This window comes from Tursiops truncatus, chromosome 2 (genome assembly GCF_011762595.2).
Source record: "Tursiops truncatus isolate mTurTru1 chromosome 2, mTurTru1.mat.Y, whole genome shotgun sequence".
NCBI lineage: Eukaryota > Metazoa > Chordata > Mammalia > Artiodactyla > Delphinidae > Tursiops > Tursiops truncatus.
This window is the reverse complement of record NC_047035.1, coordinates 146,688,350-146,708,147: the sequence shown is the minus strand read 5'-3', so window position 1 is coordinate 146,708,147 and position 19,798 is coordinate 146,688,350. Positions and strand designations below refer to the sequence as shown.

The 19,798-nt window shown below is 40.7% G+C and overlaps 1 protein-coding gene across 17 annotated transcripts in view; it reads right to left on the bottom strand.

The window, feature by feature from the left end:
- The window catches only part of ZMYND11 (zinc finger MYND-type containing 11), a 134,781-nt gene extending 124,853 nt beyond the window's left edge, over positions 1–9,928 (bottom strand). For 12 of the 17 annotated variants that reach the window (XM_019945812.3, XM_073801490.1, XM_019945816.3 and 9 more), the window contains exon 1: positions 9,545–9,684. The gene's annotated coding sequence lies outside the window, so the exon portion shown is untranslated. Of the gene's footprint in view, positions 1–8,708; positions 8,849–9,110; positions 9,130–9,380; positions 9,400–9,544; positions 9,685–9,808; positions 9,828–9,909 lie in introns of those variants that run through there. The other 5 variants (XM_073801487.1, XM_073801485.1, XM_033852291.2 and 2 more) reach the window with 5 other exon arrangements.
- Positions 9,929–19,798: the final 9,870 nt, after the last annotated feature.

Sequence of the window (19,798 nt, the reverse complement as noted above, 5' to 3'; positions counted from 1 at the left end):
GTTGAGGAGACAGAGCAGACTGCAGTGACCAGTTTTCAGCTCAGCATTTCATTTGGTAGAATTCAAATTTTTTAGTCAATTACTTTCCCTATGAATCAGATGTCAGATCCTCTTCCCTCCCTATTATTATAATATTTAGAATCATTCTATGAAATAGTACCTCTACTTAGGAACAAAGAGTATATAAAATAATTTATAATAGTATACCCATCTAACATTTTCCACTCTATTCTGCAAGGTCCAATTTTATAGGAATATTCTATTTTAAAATGCAGTTCTGACAAGAGCAACCAATTCTTGAACATATCTGGTAATCTAAAACTGAGAAATTTATGTTTATTTAAGACAATCTGACTTAACACACTTTAAAATAGACAAAAGCGAGAGGACTGATGCCAATGGGACACGGCCTGCAGAGGAGGCTATGGCATCCGGCTGGAAGAGTGAACGACCTGCTCAGAACTTGAAGACCAACAGTCAGCACCAGGTCAAATGAGGCTTCTCCAGGCCACTCCTCCTCTAAAGCCCTGACTTCCGAAGACTGATGGATTCTGCACTAGAGAGGAAGGAAGAGAAACCCGTGCAAATTCTCAGGCTCTCCACAGGTCCTCAGGAAGACCACTGGGAAGCCTCAGCATGCTGAGGGAGAAGTGCAAGAACAGGAGAGAACACAGATACTGGCCATCAGTGACTGGAGGGACAGTGAATCTCATAGCTCACAGGCTTCTTCCCTCAGAATCTTCTGGTACTCAGCTTAGACAATGAATCTGCTCCTGCTCTGGCCCTATCTCTGGGGAACAACCTGTAAGTGGAAATGACACCCACAATCTGTAGGAATATCAAGGATCACCTAAAATCCAGACAAAAGCCAAGGATACCCAGGTTGCTAAACAGCAGTGCCAGGAAAACCTCCTCAGATGGTCCCACTATCACCTGCAGGCACAACTTCACCATGGCTGGCATAATCGCCCAGGGAAAGACATCCAAGTGCTTCTGATGCCTGTCAGGGTCACAAGCTTACTCCACAACCTGCAGGAACACTTGGCCGCTGCTCAAACTACAGGAAATCTCAGAGACACTGAACTGGGTGGCAGCCTACCCCCGGACATCATTTGCCTCAGACACAATGCAGGACCATTAGGAAACACCAACCAACCCCACCTTTGCTATCCACCTTCCCTGACCATCAGCAGAGTAACAATACCAGAGCATTTCTGAGGAACCTGAAAAGACTTGAGGTTTTCTCCTGGGATATATTTATTTTTCAGGCTATTTTGATTATCCTGTGTAGGAAACTTCAAGAATAAGATTCCTGAAAAATAATTTCTGAGACAGAGAGCTGAAGGTTGTAGAGTACATCATTTTCTATAAACCATTACAAAAAGAACTTTCTAGAAGTCGTCACATATACTTGGCCTACTTAAAAAAATAAAAATTTGTAACTTTAAAAGTTAAAAAAAATCCCAACTGGGCTTCCCAGGTGGCGCAGTGGTTGAGAGTCCGCCTGCCGATGCAGGGGACACGGGCTCGTGCCCCGGTCTGGGAAGATCCCACATGCCGCGGCGCGGCTGGGCCCGTGAGCCATGGCCGCTGAGCCTGCGCATCCGGAGCCTGTGCTCCACAACGGGAGAGGCCACAACAGTGAGAGGCCCGCGTATCACAAAAAGAAAAAAAAAGAAAAAAATCCCAACTGGAACTTTAAAATAGAGCCCAGACCCATCCCCAGAGATTCTGACTTAATGCTTTTGTTAAGAAAAAAAAGTAGGACTTCCCTAGTGGCACAGTGGTTGAGAGTCCACCTGCCAATGCAGGGGACGCAGGTTCGTGCCCCGGTCCAGGAAGATCCTACATGCCGCGGAGCGGCTGGGCCCGTGAGCCATGGCCGCTGAGCCTGCGCATCGTAGCCTGTGCTCCGCAACGGGAGAGGCCACAACAGTGAGAGGCCTGCGTACCGCAAAAAAAAAAAAAAAAAAGTAATTCAGATGCTCAGTCATGACTGAGAACCAGTGTACCATCAAGAGCTTCCCATGTGTCATCCAAAATCCCAAAGAATTTATTTAAAAGAATAAGATGCAAGTACTATTTCAAGGCTTACAACAGTATCTTTTTGGTTAGCATTTGTTTAAAATACGCAAATGAATCAAGAGAAAGTCTAACTTAAAACTGGATTGGTGGTTGTTCAACTTTTAATTCACTCGGAAATAACTGAGACTAAAGCTAGGTTTATTTTAATAATCATAAGAAAATAAAATTTAACTTTAAAATTACTCAAGTGTAAGTTTCTTAACTAAAACAATCTAACACGAACACTCATCACAATCGAGAGGCTTCTTCAGAACTGTATGTGTAGAAAATATATGTGAATAAGAAAATATGTTATTTCAAAATAAATGATCAGGTGTTTTGACATTACACTAAGTGTGGCATTTTTAAACATAAAAGAAATGTTAAATTATAAGTGCAGTAGAAAAATAAACCACTTTAAACTTTATATCCTCTACAATTTAAAAAGATAACATCTCTAATAGTAAATAAAATGCTCCAAAACCTTGTAAATATGGTATCAATGGCAAGCCCAAATAAATCAATCTCACTTGTTCCTACCACAAGTACTGGCCAGCTTAAGTATTTATATTCAATACTAATTTGAGATGGCCTCCACGTCAAAACTCAGCTGAAAATTAAGAACTTGATCTCCCTAACAGCATTTTTCAGATACAGTTTTGAGACAGAAAAGCAATCAACAAGCAGATAAATCAAGAATCTACAAAAAAAATAAAGCGTTCATAATAGCTTTCAAGCTGAGATACTTTAGCCTTTATTAAAAGACTTTTTTAAAAAAATCTTTCTATAACTATTAAATATGAGAAAACCTTATGTAATATCCCCGCTGATGAGCATCAACACAATCTGAACCTGGGCATGCTACAACTCAGTTGATCTATGTCTCACTTCACCATATGCTTCACACTATTTTATTTTAGACAATAAACACCTACTGACTCCTGAAGCCTCAGCACTTAGAGTAACTTTCAAGAAATTAGCTATTTCAATCCAAAGTGAACTTATCCAACAGAGGGAATACTAAAAGATTCCTCAAGACAATGACTGCCCCTTCTCATGCAGCACAAAAACTTTAGTGGTAAAGTTAATTTCAAATATTTTCAAACATTTCTCTCCTATACATAAGTATTAAAATAATGATTGTAAGTTTCCCCCCACACACCCTGTGGCAAGTTATCTTCATAATGTGAGTTGCTAATAGTTACAGCAGGAAAATGAGCCAATTATTTATGCTTGTTCTTAGGTTACAAGCTGTCGTTACCAGTGAAACTGGAATTAACCAGAATTTTATGTATGGGATGTTCTGATTACCAGGAGATTTCTAATATTTTCTTTCCATCTCCTACTTTTGAAAGAAGAGTGAGCATAGTTTCACGTTCCTTTACTATTCCATACTTTTGCAGACATAAATGTATACTTGTAAGGTGACAGTGTATGAGTACAAAGATCCAAGAAGTTGGTGAGTTTTAGGGAGACAAGAGCAGCCAAGTGCAGTATAGGGGTACTTCCCTGGTGGCACAGTGCTTAAGAATCCGCCTGCCAATGCAGGGGACACAGGTTCGAAACCTGGTCCCGGAAGATCCCACATGCCATGGAGCAACTAAGCCCACGCGCCACAACTACTGAGCCTGCGCTCTAGAACCTGCAAGCCACAACTAATGAGCCCGCGTGCCACAACTACTGAAGTCCTCACACGTAGAGCCCGTGCTCTGCAACAAAGAGAAGCCACCGCAATGAGAAGCCCGCACACTACAACAAAGAGCAGCCCACGCTCGCCGCAATGAGAGAAAGCCCAGCGCAGCAACGAAGACCCAAGGAAGGAAAGAAGGGAAGGAGGAAGTAAATAAATAAGTAAATAATTTTTTTTTTAATGGAGTATAGGTTTGCTAATCATAGACGTGAATTCAAATACCCCTTTGATCATGTGTTCTGTGTGACCCCAGGCACTAGGGTCTATTATAAGTTATGTAATACTTATAACTGTGCTGTATAATATTGTAATTTATCATATAATCATACTATAATAAATACTTCCCTCATTATGCTACTGTGAGAACTAAAAGGAGTATGTAAAATGCCTAGGATAGTAGGTGCTCAATGACACCTTCCTTTACAAACAATGGTGCTGCCACAAGCAATACCTTTACAATGAAAAACAGCTTTCTAAAAACTGCTTACAAAGACTTCTAAAGGGACATAATGTGTGTACATAATCAAAGTACAATGTATTTATGACAGATTATCTTGTAATACACCACAGTATCTTCCTCATTTTTAAAATATAGCATCTTAAATCCCAATTGTGAAAGTTGGTATTAAGTAACAAGCTCTCAAAACAAATCCATTTCTAACTATTTGTATATATCTTTCTTTTGTTTACACGATAAATGCTTGGATAGGAAGGAAGAGTCTTCCTTCTTTAAATTCTATTTTAAGTTTACTTAGCACACAAGCAGGTCAAATTAGGAAAAAATATTAAAGATTTTAAGTGGGACTATCTTTCATTTAAATGCTTAGATAGTATCAGGAGAACAAAAAAAAAAGAATTACTAATCATAACAAAGTTGTTTTTAAAAATCCTCAAGTGGAGGCTTCCCTGGTGGTGCAGTGGTTGAGAATCCGCCTGCCAATGCAGGGGACACGGGTTCGTGCCCCGGTCCAGGAAGATCCCACATGCCGCAGAGCGGCTGGGCCCGTGAGCCATGGCCGCTGAGCCTGCACATCCGGAGCCTGTGCTCCGCAATGGGAGAGGCCACAACAGTGAGAGGCCCGCATACCGCAAAAAAAAAAAAAAAAAAAAAAAAAAAAAAAAAAAAATGCTGATATGACAGTATTCCATTACCTTTGTCATTTCTGTTAATCTCTGTCTATTTCTTTAATTTCACATGAAGTTAGGCAAATGATTAGCCATTATGTATTGATGAATAGAAAACAAACCCCCAAAATACAATGAAAAATGTCTAAATATTTACTAGTTGAACATAAATTAGATTTGTAAAATTGAGTTGAATACCTAAGCCTAACAATTTGCTAAATTTCCCTACTAAATACATAATGGTCTCTACAAATATTTTCTTAATTTCCAAATAAATATTTTTTAAATTTTGCATACTGTTTATTTGCATTTGTAAGTAATTTGATATCAAATACTGTACAGCATTTTCACAATACACACTACAGGCATACCTCATTTTATTGCACTTCACCTTACAGGCCTTCACAAATACTGTTTTCACAAACTGAAGGTTTGTGGCAACCCTGCATTGAGCAAGTCTACTGGTGCCATTTTTCCAACAGCAATGGCTCACTTTGTGTTTCTGTGTCACGTTTTGGTAATTCTTGCAACATTTTAAGTTTTTTCATTATTACTGTATTTGTTATGGTGATCTGTAATCAGTGATCTTTGATGTGACTACTAAAGCTCACTAAAGGCTCAGATGTTGGTTAGCATTTTTTAGCAATAAAGTATTTTTTAATTAAGGTATGTACACTGGTTTTTGGACATAATGCTACTGCACACTTAACAGACTACAGTATAGTGTATATATAACTTGTATATGCATTGGGAAACCAAAAAACTCACATGACTTGCTTTATTGTGATATCTCCTTTACTGCGGTGGTCTGGAGCAGAACCCATGGTATCTCTGAGGTATGCCTGTAAATAGCTTTCCAAGAATTTTCTAAGCGGAAAATCAGTAATAGGCACACACACACACACACACACACACAAAGATCTTTCCTTAAGGCAGCACATATGTTTAAGATACTACATGTGAGATATTACATCATACTGCTGGGTATTTAGATTTCAATTTGTATCTCCCTTCCATTATGTTCATTTTTATCATTTCACCTCTTATCACAGAGATTCTCAAGCCTGTATGTTATATGGATCATATTCTCTCAAAAAACTACTACTGATAGTTCACTCACTTCTTATTATAGAGAGTATGTATGTGTGTTGAGGGGTGTGGGTGTGCTACAAGGAGGTGGGACCTTACACAATTAAAAGGAAGACTGCTATGCTTTTAAGATGATCATGTGTATGATTTTTAGAAGTGGGATAGTGTATGTAAAGAACTTTGCACAATGGCTGACACTTGGTAAACATACAATATATGATGCCTATTTTCATCATGGTACTCATTTATGTTATAAACTTGTGGATACAAAAACATTTCAAAAATCAAGACCAAAGGAAGACAGACCACTGATGATACGGAGGACCTTCAGACCACTATTGATCTTCACGGAATCACTGTACAAAAGCAGATTTACTATTGTTTTGAAATGTTGACAATGCCACTGAAACAAAGTAACTGAAAGTCTTCAGGTAAGAGATACAGATAGCAATTAAACTCCTTGTTTTTCAGATGGGTAAATTGAGACCAGGCATGGCAAGTTTAAATAATTTGCCCAAGATCACTCTGCTAGTAATGACAGAGGTGAGATTCAGACCCAAGTCACCTGGCCTCAAACTCATGTTGCTATACTACCTCCAATCAAATTACAAAAATCTAATCAACCTGTAAAAAATTCAACGTTAAGTCCAAGTTAAGGTTTTCAAACAGTGAAACTTTTTTTTTTTCTTTAAGTCAGACTCTTCTCCTTAACATTTTCTCCTTTTTTCCAGATACAGCCTCTTGGCTTAAATTTTTTCTATGGAGAATTCAATTGAAGGATGGTAGGGGTAGGTACACAAAATCTGATACCAGAGGTTTAGGGCTTTAAGCAACAGTAGGACAGTATTTGATACTTTATTACAAATGTTACAATTCTTAATTAGCTTCAATCAGTGTCTCAATTTAGGTATGCCAAAGGGTATGAATGTCTCTGTTATACACTACCTGAACAACCCTTAAAGGAAAAGTGGATACTGTTACAAAAAGGTGAGAGTTCAAAAAAACACAGGTCAATTCACGGAAACATGCAAGATGCCATACACTCAAAGTATCAACGTAATGATATCCTAAGAACAATGCATACGAACTAAGGAGATAATTTTAACATTTTAATTGATCTTTCTTTGTAAAGCTGGGAGCACTTACATATGTTTATTTAACCACCTTGCAACAGGTAACTGAAAAAATAAACTGCCCAATTACAAAATGTAAAAGGGAGATTCCATTTTCATATGAACAACATCTAAGGGGAAACATATGAACAACATCTACAGGGAAAAAGTACCACAATAGAGATCCTCTGTCAATCATGCATGGAGTTAAGCAAGAAAAATATTTTGTTGATTATGTCATAATCACAGACCATATTTTCTGACCTCTGATTCTCTAACTTGGCCATCTTATAAAGAAGAGTCCACCAAAATAATGACTAATCAACGCTAAAGACAAAGAAAATAACATGCCTGTACAAAATTCATATTTTATCTCCTGCTTGTTCAAGTTAGAATTCAGAAAAGTCACAAAGGTGACCCTGCTTACCAGAAAGCACTCAAACTTTTAAAGGACAACGAAGACTATCTCTCTGCTAACTTCAAACCATTAATTAGAATCAATGACCCAAAAGCCTGAAAATGTTATGCATCCCATAATTACTAAGGTACAACCACTACATTTCTCGGTTTAAAAGAAAAACGTTTTACTTTATGCTCTTAAACAGACTAAATTATTTTTAAGCAGTCTCGTTTCCACAGGACACCGCTTACTGTAGGATGCAGAACACCTGGGTGAGGCAGACCAGAGGACCCAGGACCTAAACCTCAGTAAGCCCTGTGGGCCTCTAAAAATCTGACCCAAGCGGGCCCCTCCAACCTTCAGGCACCCATCCCTCAACAGGGTACCTGCTTTGAGTTCACAGGACCCCGGATACTATGTACACACCCCACAAGCGCACACGAAGCACCATGAACACACAGTATGTAACACCGGGTATGACATGCCCACACCGGGAACCACGTGGACCCGTATATAACACCAGGCACCATAGACAAACTAGGTACCATGCACACACCATATGTGAAACCAGGAGCCATGCCCACACCAGGTATGATACCCCCACCATGTATAACACCAAGTGCCAGGTGCACACCGAGCACCAGAAACACAACGGGTATCATGCATGCTCCCACAGTATACAACACCAGGCACACATTCCGGACCACGGACACACCAGGCAGCATGGACACACTAGGAATCATGCCCCACCACATACCAGGTGCACACTGGGCAACACCGACACACAGCATACAACACCGGGCGCCACGGACACACCGGGCACCATGACCACACGGTATGTAACACCGACCACCACGGACACACTGGGTATCACACCCCCACCGTACATAACACCGGGCACCACGGACACACCGTGAGCGCCTCCAGCGCTGGGCCAGAAAAACGTAAGGGGACAGTCCACGCGGAAGTTGGGGGTCCCAGGCCGGCTGCTGCGCCCCAGCTTAGCTCCCCTCCGGACGCCCGGCGGGATGGGTGGCGGACACTTAGGCGGTCCTGGGGGCCCGGGAGGATCTGCAGAGGAGGCGGAGGCCTCGCTGCCGCCCGTTACCAGCCCCGGGGACCAGGCCTCGCCTGGGCCCTTGGGGACCACCCTGCCCAGCCGCGGCCTTCGCTCCCAACAACTAGCCGTCAAGGCAGACGCCCGCCCCCCACCCGCCCCCAAACTCACAGGGCCGCGTCCCGGCGGACCCCGAGCCGAACCGCTGGCCCCGAGGCCTGGGCGCGCGGGGAGGACCGGCCCGGCGGGCGGCGCTCACGCGACTCCCCGGCTTCGCGGCCCGTGAAGGCCCCGCGCCGTCCTGCTCCTGCGGGGCCTCCTCCTCCTGCAGGGCCGCCCTTCCCCGGCCGGCCGAAGGCGGGGTGCGCAGCCGAACCCCCGCAGACCAACAGGCCCCTGCCCGACGCAAACAAAGCTCCGCCGTTCACTCGGCGCTGTTTGCAGGGGGCGAGCAGCGGTCACGCCCGCGGCCCGAGAAGCTGCAGCCGGGCCCGAGCTCCACAAACACCCCGCCTCGGACACCCCGCCCGCGCCCCCGCCCCCGCCCCGCCACCGAGGCCGAGCGTCTCCCACCATTATGCTCCGGACGGTCCTCGCCGCCGCCGCCGCCGCGCCCGGCCCTCCCCCTCCGCGCCCGGCCCGCCGCCCGCGCCGCCTCCTTCCCGCCGCCGCCGCCTCCTCCGGGCCAGGGCCGGCGAAGAGCGGGGGGGCTGCGGTCTCCCGGCCTCCCAGCCACCGCGAGCCCGGCATCCCTGCCGCCCGCGCCGGCTCCCCGGCCTCCCCGCCTCCGGTTACGCGGACCCGGCCTCCCTGCCGCCCGCCCCGGCTCCCCGACCTCCCCACCTCCGGCTCCACGGGCCCGGCCTCCTCCCTGGCTCCCCGGCTCCGCGGACCCGGCCTGCCCGCTCCGGCTCCGCGCCTCAGGGGCGCCATGTTTACAAGCCTCCACCACAGAAACTCGCAAGCACCCGGCGAGGGAAGCGCTGAGGCCCCGCCGCCGCACTTACGGTGTCTCCTCGCCGAGCGGCGGGCCGTGGCCGGGCGCGGAGTTGAGGCGCCGCCGCCGCCGGGAAAGTTTGCGTCCTGCGAGGCCGCGGCGCCGCTCACATGGCGGGCTGAGCGGGGCGGCCGCTCGCCGGCCCGACCTCCTCACCGCCGCCCGCCCGCCGCCCCCGGGCTTTATTGTGTGGCCCGCCGGCCGGCCGCGCTGCGGGCTCGGGCTCGGCGCGGGCTCCCTCCCGGCCCGGCCCGCCGTGCACGCCCACACCCACCTTCCCGCCGTCCTGTGCTCCGCGCCTCTCCCCAAATTTGAGCATATTCTTACATATCCACACATGCACTTCATATCAACACACACGTGAAAGCTACGTACGTGCGGGCACGCGGGAGCCGGGAGCGGAGCGCACAAAGATCCGGCACCCGCAGCATCGTCAGCTCGGACCCGCGGCTGCGGGCACTGCCCGGCCGACGCCTGCTTTCGTGTGCCTCGTACCTGCCTAGAGTCACCGTCGGAACGGCAAAGTCTTGGAGGAGCATTAATTTTTTAATTGGCAAGATCGGTAAAATGGTGTTAATACCTTTTAAAATCTGTCAGCGAAACAAATTGCGGGAATATGCCGAATTCCTCATTCCATACGTGCACAAACAGGACTTCAGAAAGAACGGGACCACCCATTACCTTTTTGGCAAAAACACTACCAATTTGTGTAAGGAGAAAGTTATCTTTCTTAGTTTGTAATTCTAGATCTAAGGAGAAGATCCTCATGTGGATTAAGAAAGTCTCAGAGATAAGCATACTTAATAGATTCACATATTTTCTCTAATGACCTTTGTCCATAGGAGTTTAGAAGGAAGACCTATCAGCCAAAACTTCCTACTCTGATTCTCTTTGGACATATATACCTGAAAATCACCGGAAGACACTTGTCCAAGAAATTTGGGGATTCTAATCCAATTCAACAATCTTTCACAGCTGGTCTTTAAGTTAGAATTTAGAAATGGGTGGTACTTGAATAGGAGTTCTATGATGTACACCTGTGGAAGAAACATAGCATTTCATAGCCCTGGTTCTAATACATCCCAGAGAGATTTTGGTTATCTCAAGAGACATCACAAAATAATTTAAACTCATTTTAATTGTATGGATAAATATATTCCATTAAAATCGAGCAGAGGGATTAAAAGATGTCAGAAAAAAATCAAGACATGCCTGGTTTGAATGCGGGACCAGGAATTCTAACAATGAATAGCTTTAAGTAAATCATCTTTTTTTTTAAGTCATCTGTAAAATAGAGGACTGCATGATTCTATATACTTCACAGAGGCCACTCAAGGAAAACATCATATATGTATAAAAGGAAACTTACATTTTAGGAAAGAAGTCACTAACCCTAACTGCACATTTTTCTACAATCAAAGTTTTTAGCCATCATTTTTATTTTTGTACACAGATATTCTCTCTCATTCTATGTCGGTTTTGCCTAGAATTTAACCCTTGGCCCTATACTCCCTTCAGAACAGTTTTATTTACCTTATTTTCCCCCCAGCTGAATAACTAATAGGCAGGGGAGATGGTCTGGGGGCCAGTGGTTTGGGGTTGGGAGTTGGAGGGACGCCCAGAAGACCCAAATAGTTATTTCCATACAACTTAGGTTATACCATGAATTTATCTGCCAAACTGCAAAGAGAAGGCAAGGAACTGAGGTGTCAAGGAAAAGAGGGAAAAGGAAGAGTAGTGGGCTGTGAGGAATGGTTTACAACAACTTGGCCATGTTTCAGAGATTTACCACCACCCAAAGAAAGACCCCACGCAGCACCCCTAATTCTTCCCCAACCCCAACTGACACTAGACAAGTAATGTCTGACTTGATCAGCATATCACTTTTTCCAGATTCTGCTTTAAGAAATATTATGTAAATACAGAAGGCATGGATTATTCAACAGGTTGGTGTGGAATTTTTGTCTCTTTAAAAAATAAATCAAATCATATCCTTACCTTACACTCCACACTTTAAAATAATCCAAATGACTTAAATAATACATATATATAAACTGAAAATCATTATTCTAAAGGTAGAAGAAAATATAGGTGAATGTTTGTAATATTAGTGTGGAGAAAAATATCCTAAGCTCTAAAGCAATAATTTTTATCAGAAAAGAGTGATAAATTTGACTATATAAAAATTTATGTATCCTATATGTCAAAAACAAATATAGACCTATTTTAAAATACGCCCATTAGGGTTACAACTTTTATACTTTATAAGGCGTTTCTTCTAATACCCTTTTCCCCACTTTCTTCACATAAAGAGGACCAATTCAGTTTTTTTTAGGACCAGTTTAGAGAGGGTGACTTCACAGTTATATAGAGTTGGGGTATCCTGCTAAACTCCCACTTCAGAGTGTTCCTGGTTTGCTAGTATGTAGCAATAACAAGTTCATGCACGTGCTCCTGAAAGTCTTGCTTTTATTTGTTTAAAGTTTGGTTTTATGTTTCTATTTTGCATTAAAGGTTGAATTACATAAACTTTGAATACTGTATGTATGCTTTGTTTGAGAATATAGTCTTAAGTGTGATGTACAGAATAACTATAAAAACCTTCAGGAATGCAGGTGAACAGCACATTATACAGAAATTAGTGAATAGAAATTTATGTTGTGTTATCACATGTACTGTAAACTAGTGAAGTAAAATAGGTCTATTTCAATGAGACTTGGTGTTTTTCATTTATGGGTGTATTTCATATATATATGGTGTATTTCATATATATATTCATATATATATGAATATATATATTCATATATATATACGAATATATATATATTCGTATATATATGAATATATATATTCATATATATATTCATATATATATATAAATATATAAAATCACCTTTTCTAATTTAAAATAATAGTAGCTCCATTTTCAACTTACAATAATGTTTTTTTGATAACAAATTACTCTTATAAGGTGAGGAAGGCTGTACAAGTAAAATTAAAAGGCAAACAAACTGGGAGAATATATATATATGCAAGAAATAAGAACTAGGGTAATAATCTTTAAATATAAAAAGCTATGTCACATCAGTAAGATAAATACCACACACACCACCAAAAAAAAGAAACAAGGCCATGGATAATTTAGGAAAAAAGAAATATAAATTATTAATAAATATTAACAAATGTTCAGATTCCCTACTAATATAATGACAAAATAACACAACACTGCTTTTCTTCAATGGCAGAATTCTTCTTCAATGATAATGCTATTGAGGGTTAGCGAGATGGACACTCTTTCATACACTATTGATAGGATATTGAATTGGTATGAATACTGGTTGAAATACCAGAGCCTTAAAAATAGTTATATCTTTAAGCCCAGGCGTCCGCATTTAGAAATCTATCCTAAATATATCTTCTGAAAGACAAGCAAGAATGTATGCACAAATTGTTCTTCCCAGCTTAAAAAACGTCAATGATTTTCTGCAGCATCTTGAATAAATCAAACCCTGTTCTTTGGCTCACAAGGCCCAGCTTTGCCTGGCCCCTACCTACTTCCTAATTCTAACCTCATTCTACGTTTCACTCCTGCCTCACTAACCTTTGTCCCATATCAGAACAGTACAAAGTTTGTCCCCTCCTTCTGGAACATCCTTCCCCTGTCTCCTTGGGGATAATCCTACTCATTCTTCAGGTGTCTATTCAATTTTCACTTTTTCCAAAAACTGAGCCCCCAGTCTAAGTTGGCACTCTCTATTTTTCTCCATAAGACAAGATTATTGAAATGATATATTTACCTTAGAGTTTATGGACTAACGAGCTGATTTGCTCTCCATAGCATACCCAGACAACGAATGATTATGGTAAATGCAAAAGTGGCACGGAAAAATTGGTGGTCTCGTTGCACTTGAGAGGGTACTATCAAGGTACTAGCGTTTTGCTTTTAAATAACATAATACCAGTGGCTCTGTCACTCAAGTATTGTAGTCCTTCTTAATGCATGTTAATCAACATTACATGTTAATTAAATCATGTTATACTTAGGTTAATAGCTCAGGGCTGTGGGATAAAGGATATTGTAAATGCAGGTCTCCCAAGCCCTGAGAGGAGCCAAGTAATGTTCTCTCTGGCCATGCAAGCATGAGTGAGAGTGTGTGTGTGTGTGTGTGTGTGTGTGTGTGTGTGTGTGTGAGAGAGAGAGAGAGAGAAACAGGCAGGTATATATGCCTGGGGTGATATTTTTGAAGCATATTAACACGCTTTTCTCCTTTGCATTTTCATGCACGAGATCCCTAGTTAGCCTGAGGCAGCTGCGTACCTTGGAGGACATTAGGATTGGCACAGCAAGAATTTATATAGACAGAAAGTCAATATCAAGTGGCTAACACTCCAAATAAGAAACATTAATCTACAGCAAGATGAATGGATTGCAAGCATGGCTTTGTTCAGAGATAACACAATTTTCCAAATCACTTTTTCTCCTTTTTTAACATTTTTAGAAACAGATCTGGCATAGGAGACCTGAACTTCGCCACCCAGGGTCAGGCCTGGAATGAAACTGGGGGGAAAGAGGAGGCAGGAAGTTGGTAGTGAGGTTTGTAACCACTTAGGGTTAGACACTTTTTCCAAATATTTGTAACTCAAAAATATTTGGCACTCAAAACTATTTGATGAATTAATGAATGAGATTCATTACAATGTTTTTTGTAATACCAATAAAATAAAGTTGAAATAAGATAAAAATCCAGCATTAGAAACTGTTAACTGGAAAGGAATATAAAATCACAGATGCATATGATTTCAATTTTGTGAGATATTAAAAGGAAATACTGTGGAAGGAAATGTTAACAGTGAACATTTCTCTGGGTTACAGATATCTTCATTTTAAAAATCTTTTTTCCATAATTAGGAAAAAATTACTAATAATACTAGCCTAAGAGACTGGTTATTCCCACAACACTAGGTATCCCTTACTTGAAATAATATATGTTTTCAGAAAACTAATAAAATTAAGTTGTTTAGAATCTTATTTTCCATTGATTTCTTTAGTCAGTGTAGATGGAGATTTTGTGCCTGCAATCTATCCATAGCTCACATGCAAAAATTTATATAAAAAGCCAAAAAAGTATAACTGTTGGGCAATTGAAGCTAATAAAAATGAATGTGAATATATGTAGGTAGTGGTCACAGCAACCTCTCCAGGCATCGGTTTTCTCCTTTGTAAATGAGGGAGGTTTACTCACTGCCTTTTCAGGTTCCCATTGGCACCAAAGTTCTACGATCTCCAAAGTGCTACCCTCACACCTGTTCCCAGAGTTCCTTTCGTCTCTACTGTTCTATGGACCCTTGTGAAAGTTTGTTTATCAGATGTTCTTTCTCCTCATGCGCCCTTATTCTCTTTACCCCTGGTTTCCTTACTTTCATTTTCCCCCTTCTGATTGTTTTTGGCAGAGTGTTAAATGATTCCTGGCCTCTGAACAGACACCACACCTGTTAACTCCAGGTAGAGGCCTCTCTCCTACTTCTTTATCTAACCATAGAAAATACCAGGAAATGCACATCTGCATTTTTATAATCATCCTCCAACCTTTTGTCAGAGATAATTTTCAACATTGTCACTTTTTTAAGGAGGACAAAATTTAGTCACATTCTACACCATCATCTTATTAAGAATTTCTTATAGTGAGTTTACATTAAAATAAGAGACACCTGCATTACCCATTATTACTAAGGTCTACACTCTCAGTGACGGCAGATGAACAAATCTGATCACATGGAACTGTGAACAGAAGGCCCTTTTCAATGCTACATTTTACATAAATTCTTTTCTCGCATTGCCACCCAACAAATGAGAACCTTTGGGAACTATTCTGAGTTTCTTTAAAATCCAGTACTGTGGTGTATAGTATTTAATATATTCTTTTTTATTCCCTTCCTTCAGCTTCATGATAGTTGTTATTGGGTATTTATGTCCCTTCCCACACAGATTCATATTTAATAAAATGTCAGATCTATTCAACACAGTACTGGAAGTCCTCGACACAGCAGTTAGACAAGTAAAAGAAATAAAAGGTATCCAAATTGGAAGGGAAGAGGTAAAATTGTCATTGTATGCAGATGACATGATACTATATATACAAAACCCTAAAGACTCCACACAAAAACTACTAGAACTGATGAACAAATTCAGCAAGGTAGCAGGATACAATGTTAACATACAGAAATCTGTTAAATTTCTTTACACTAACAATGAAATATCAGAAAGGGAATTTTTTTTAAAAAATCCCTTTTAAAAGAACATCAAAAAAAGAAAAAAACAACTTAGGAATAAACCTGACCAAGGAGGTGAAAGACTTATATGCTGAAAACTATAAAATATTGGTAAAGGAAATTGAAGGTGATTCAAAGAAATGGAAAGATATATCCCATGCTCTTAGACTGGAAGAATTAACACTGTTAAAATGGCTATACTACCCAAAGCAATCTACAGATTTAATGCTATCCCTATCAAATTACCACTGACAGTTTTCACAGAACTAGAACAAATAATCCTAAAGTCTATATGGAACCACAAAAAACCCAGAACTGCCTAAGCAATCCTGAGGAAAAAGAGCAAAGCTGGAGGCATAACCCTCCCAGTCATCAGACACTACTACAAAGCTACAGTAATCAAAACAGCATGGTATTGGCACAAAAACAGACATATGGATGAATGGAACAGAATGTAGAGCCCAGAAATAAATCCACACACCTATGGTCAATTAATCTTCAACAAAGGAGGCAAGAATATACAATGGAGAAAAGACAGTCTCTTCAGCAAGTGGTGTTGGGAAAGTTGGACAGCCACATGTAAATCAATGAAGTTAGAACACTCCCTCACACCATACCCAAAAATAAACTCAAAATGGCTTAAAGACTTAAATATAAGACATGACACCATAGGGCTTCCCTGGTGGCGCAATGGATAAGAATCTGCCTGCCAACGCAGGGGACACAGGTTCGATCCGTGGTCTGGGAAGATCCCATATGCCACGGAGAAACTAAGCCCGTGCACCACAACTACTGAGCCTGTGTTCTACAGCCCGCGAGCCACAACTATTGACGCCTACGTGCCTAGAGCCCGTGCTCAGCAACAAAAGAAGCCACCGCAATGAGAAGCCCACATACCGCAACAAAGAGTAGCCCCCTCTTGCCGCAACTAGAGAAAGCCTGCGTGCAGTAACGAAGACCCAACACAGCCAAAAGAATAAATAATTTTTAAAAATACTAAAAAAAAAAAGACATGACACCATAAAGTTCCTAGAAGAGCATATAGGCAAAACATTCTCTGACATAAATCATATCGATGTTATCTTAGGTCAGTCTCCCAAGGCAAAAGAAATAATAGCAAAAATAAACAAATGGGACCTAATCAAACTTAAAACCTTTTGCACAGCAAATGAAACCATAAACAAAACAAAAAGACAACCTATGGACTGGGAGGAAGTATTCTCAAAAGATGAGACCGACAAGGGTTTAATTTCCAAAATACACAAACAGTTCATACAATTCAATGACAAAAAACCCAAACAACTCAAGCAAAAAATGGGCAGAAGACCTAAATAGACATTTCTCCAAAGAACACATACAGATGGCCAATAAGCATGTGAAAAGATGCTCAACTTTGCTAATTATCAGAGAAATGCAAATCAAAACTACAATGAGGTATCACATCACACTGGTCAGAATGGCCATCACTAAAAGGTCTACAAATAATAAATGCTGGAGAGGGTGTGTAGAAAAAGGAACCCTCCCACACTGTTGGTGGGAATGTAAATTGGTTCCCCCATTCCATTGTATGGAGAACAGTATGGAGGTTCCTCAAAAAACTAAAAATAGAGTTATCATATGATCCAGCAATCCCACTCCTAGGGCATCTATCCATAGGAAACCCTAATTCAAAAACATACATGCACCCTAATGTTCATAGCAGCACTATTTACAATAGCCAAGACATGGAAGCAACCTAAACGTGATATATATATCACATCTCAGCCATAAAAAAGCATGAAATAATGCCATTTGCAGCAACATGGATGGACCTAGAGATTATCATATGAAATAATATGTCAGACAAAGACAAATATCATATGATATCACTTTATGGAATCTAAAATATGATTCAAACGAACTTATTTACAAAACAGAAACAGACTCACAGACATAGAAAACAAACTTATGGTTACCAAAGGGGAAAGAGGGGGCTGGGGGGGAGGGAAAAATTAAGAGTTTGTGATTGGCAGATGCGAGCTTCTGTGTATAAAATAGATAAACAACGAGGCCCTACTGTATAGTACAGGGAACTGTATTCAATACCTTGTAATGAACTATAACAAAAAATAATATGAAAAATAATATATATGTATTTATGTATAACTGAATCACTTTGTACACCAGAAACTAACACAACATTGTAAATTAATTATACTTCAATTTTTAAATTAATCAATAATAAAAGAAAATGTCAGAGTATTTTTTATCGTAGACTTTGGAATTAATTGTATCTTGTTCTGAAGGATCCTCCATTTTTTGATATTTAGAGGAGCTTTCTTTCAGATGTGGGTAATTGACATAAAATTAAAAGTGATGTTATCTTTATGCATGTTTTGGGTTTGTAATACCAATAGAGTTGAGAGAAATTTTTTAAAGCCTTAGGGGACAGGGACACTAGAGATAATTCTAAATAAATAGTTCATGAGAAAATTGTCTTCTGTTAGCAGTGAAATATAAAATGTGCTTCTCTGTTCTTACCTTCTCTCTAGCATTTGAAGGAAACTATCTCACTGAATTGCCCAGCTTGATAAATCCCTTAAAAAGCAGAAGAAAAATGTATGAGACATTTTAGATCTCCCAGGGGAAATGTGTAGGAATTAAAAATCTAGATGAACAGTAAAATGAAAGTAAATAACTGTAGCACCAAATTATACTTTCTTAAAAATTATTACATTCCGGAAATATTTCCTGAATCATTTGTTCATTGTCTCTACATCTGCAGTTTGATGGTCTCTTTTGCTCATATGCAGTATTTAGGTAAAGTTGGAGAAAAGCTGCAGAGAGCACTACATACTTCCTTTTTTTTTTTCTTTTTATTTAACTGCAGACAGAATTTCAAACACAGGAAGTTCTGCTTCCTCGACAGCTGCACGCAAAAACCAATGCATTTCTTTCTGTTTCTGACGCAAGTCTGTCCAAAAGGCCACCTCTTGCAATCGAGGCTTTTTCTGCCTCCCTCTTCATGGTGAAGGCCTGGGTTAACTTTCACACACATGCCATTCAACGGTGAATTGTCATTTCTTATTTGTACTCATTTCTCTTTTCTTATTGCCATTTTGAAAACTCCTCCAGGATATGGGCAAAGAAAGTCAAAGAAAAAGTGAAACTCAGCACATTTTTGGTTTTTATTAGTAATCGTATTTTTTTAAAGGAAAGTTGCTGAAAGAGAAACTAAGTGAATCTACAGATTAGAATATCAAGGGATAAGTACAGAGTTTCTTACATAGTTGCTAATGTACTGAATGCTAATTATAAAACTGTCTTAGTGTATGCCTCCATTCTAGGTAAGCCTATAACTGAAATAAACAGTTGCCATCTGTTTTAAATGCATATGTATTTATTTCTAGTTAACATTTAACTAAGAGTTTCTGTTAGAGAGGTGCTTAGTTGTTATATGTTAAACACATTTTGGAATCCTTTACGTAAGTGGCGTATTATGTCAGCAAGTTCTCACGCGTGCACGTGCATGTGCACACACACAATAGCAGCGTGGGTAAATAAGTTGTGATTTATTCATAGATATGATTTATGTAATCATTAAAGAAGTTGTTGATAAAGATTATTTTTCCATATTAAGTGAAAAACTATGATATTCATTGGAGAAAATGATCACAACCATATAAAAATATATATTAATTGAAAAAAGACAAGAAGGAAATACGATAAATGCGGCGAGCCGCCTCCGACCAGCAGAATGACGAGTCGCCACACGCAAGATTCTTCTCGTATCACACTTTATTGGAGCACAGCTTGGTTAAAGAAAAGATGGAAGGAAGACGCCGCAATCCTATAGCAGTCTGCTTATATAGGGATTAAGAACATGTGTCGCTCTGTGATTGGCTTTCGCCGATGGTGCGACTTGTGAGCCAGCATCGGATAGGTCGCTACTTTAAAACCTCATTAGTATACTTAGCGCAAGCGCAGTGGCCACAGGAAGGATGACTCAGCTTAC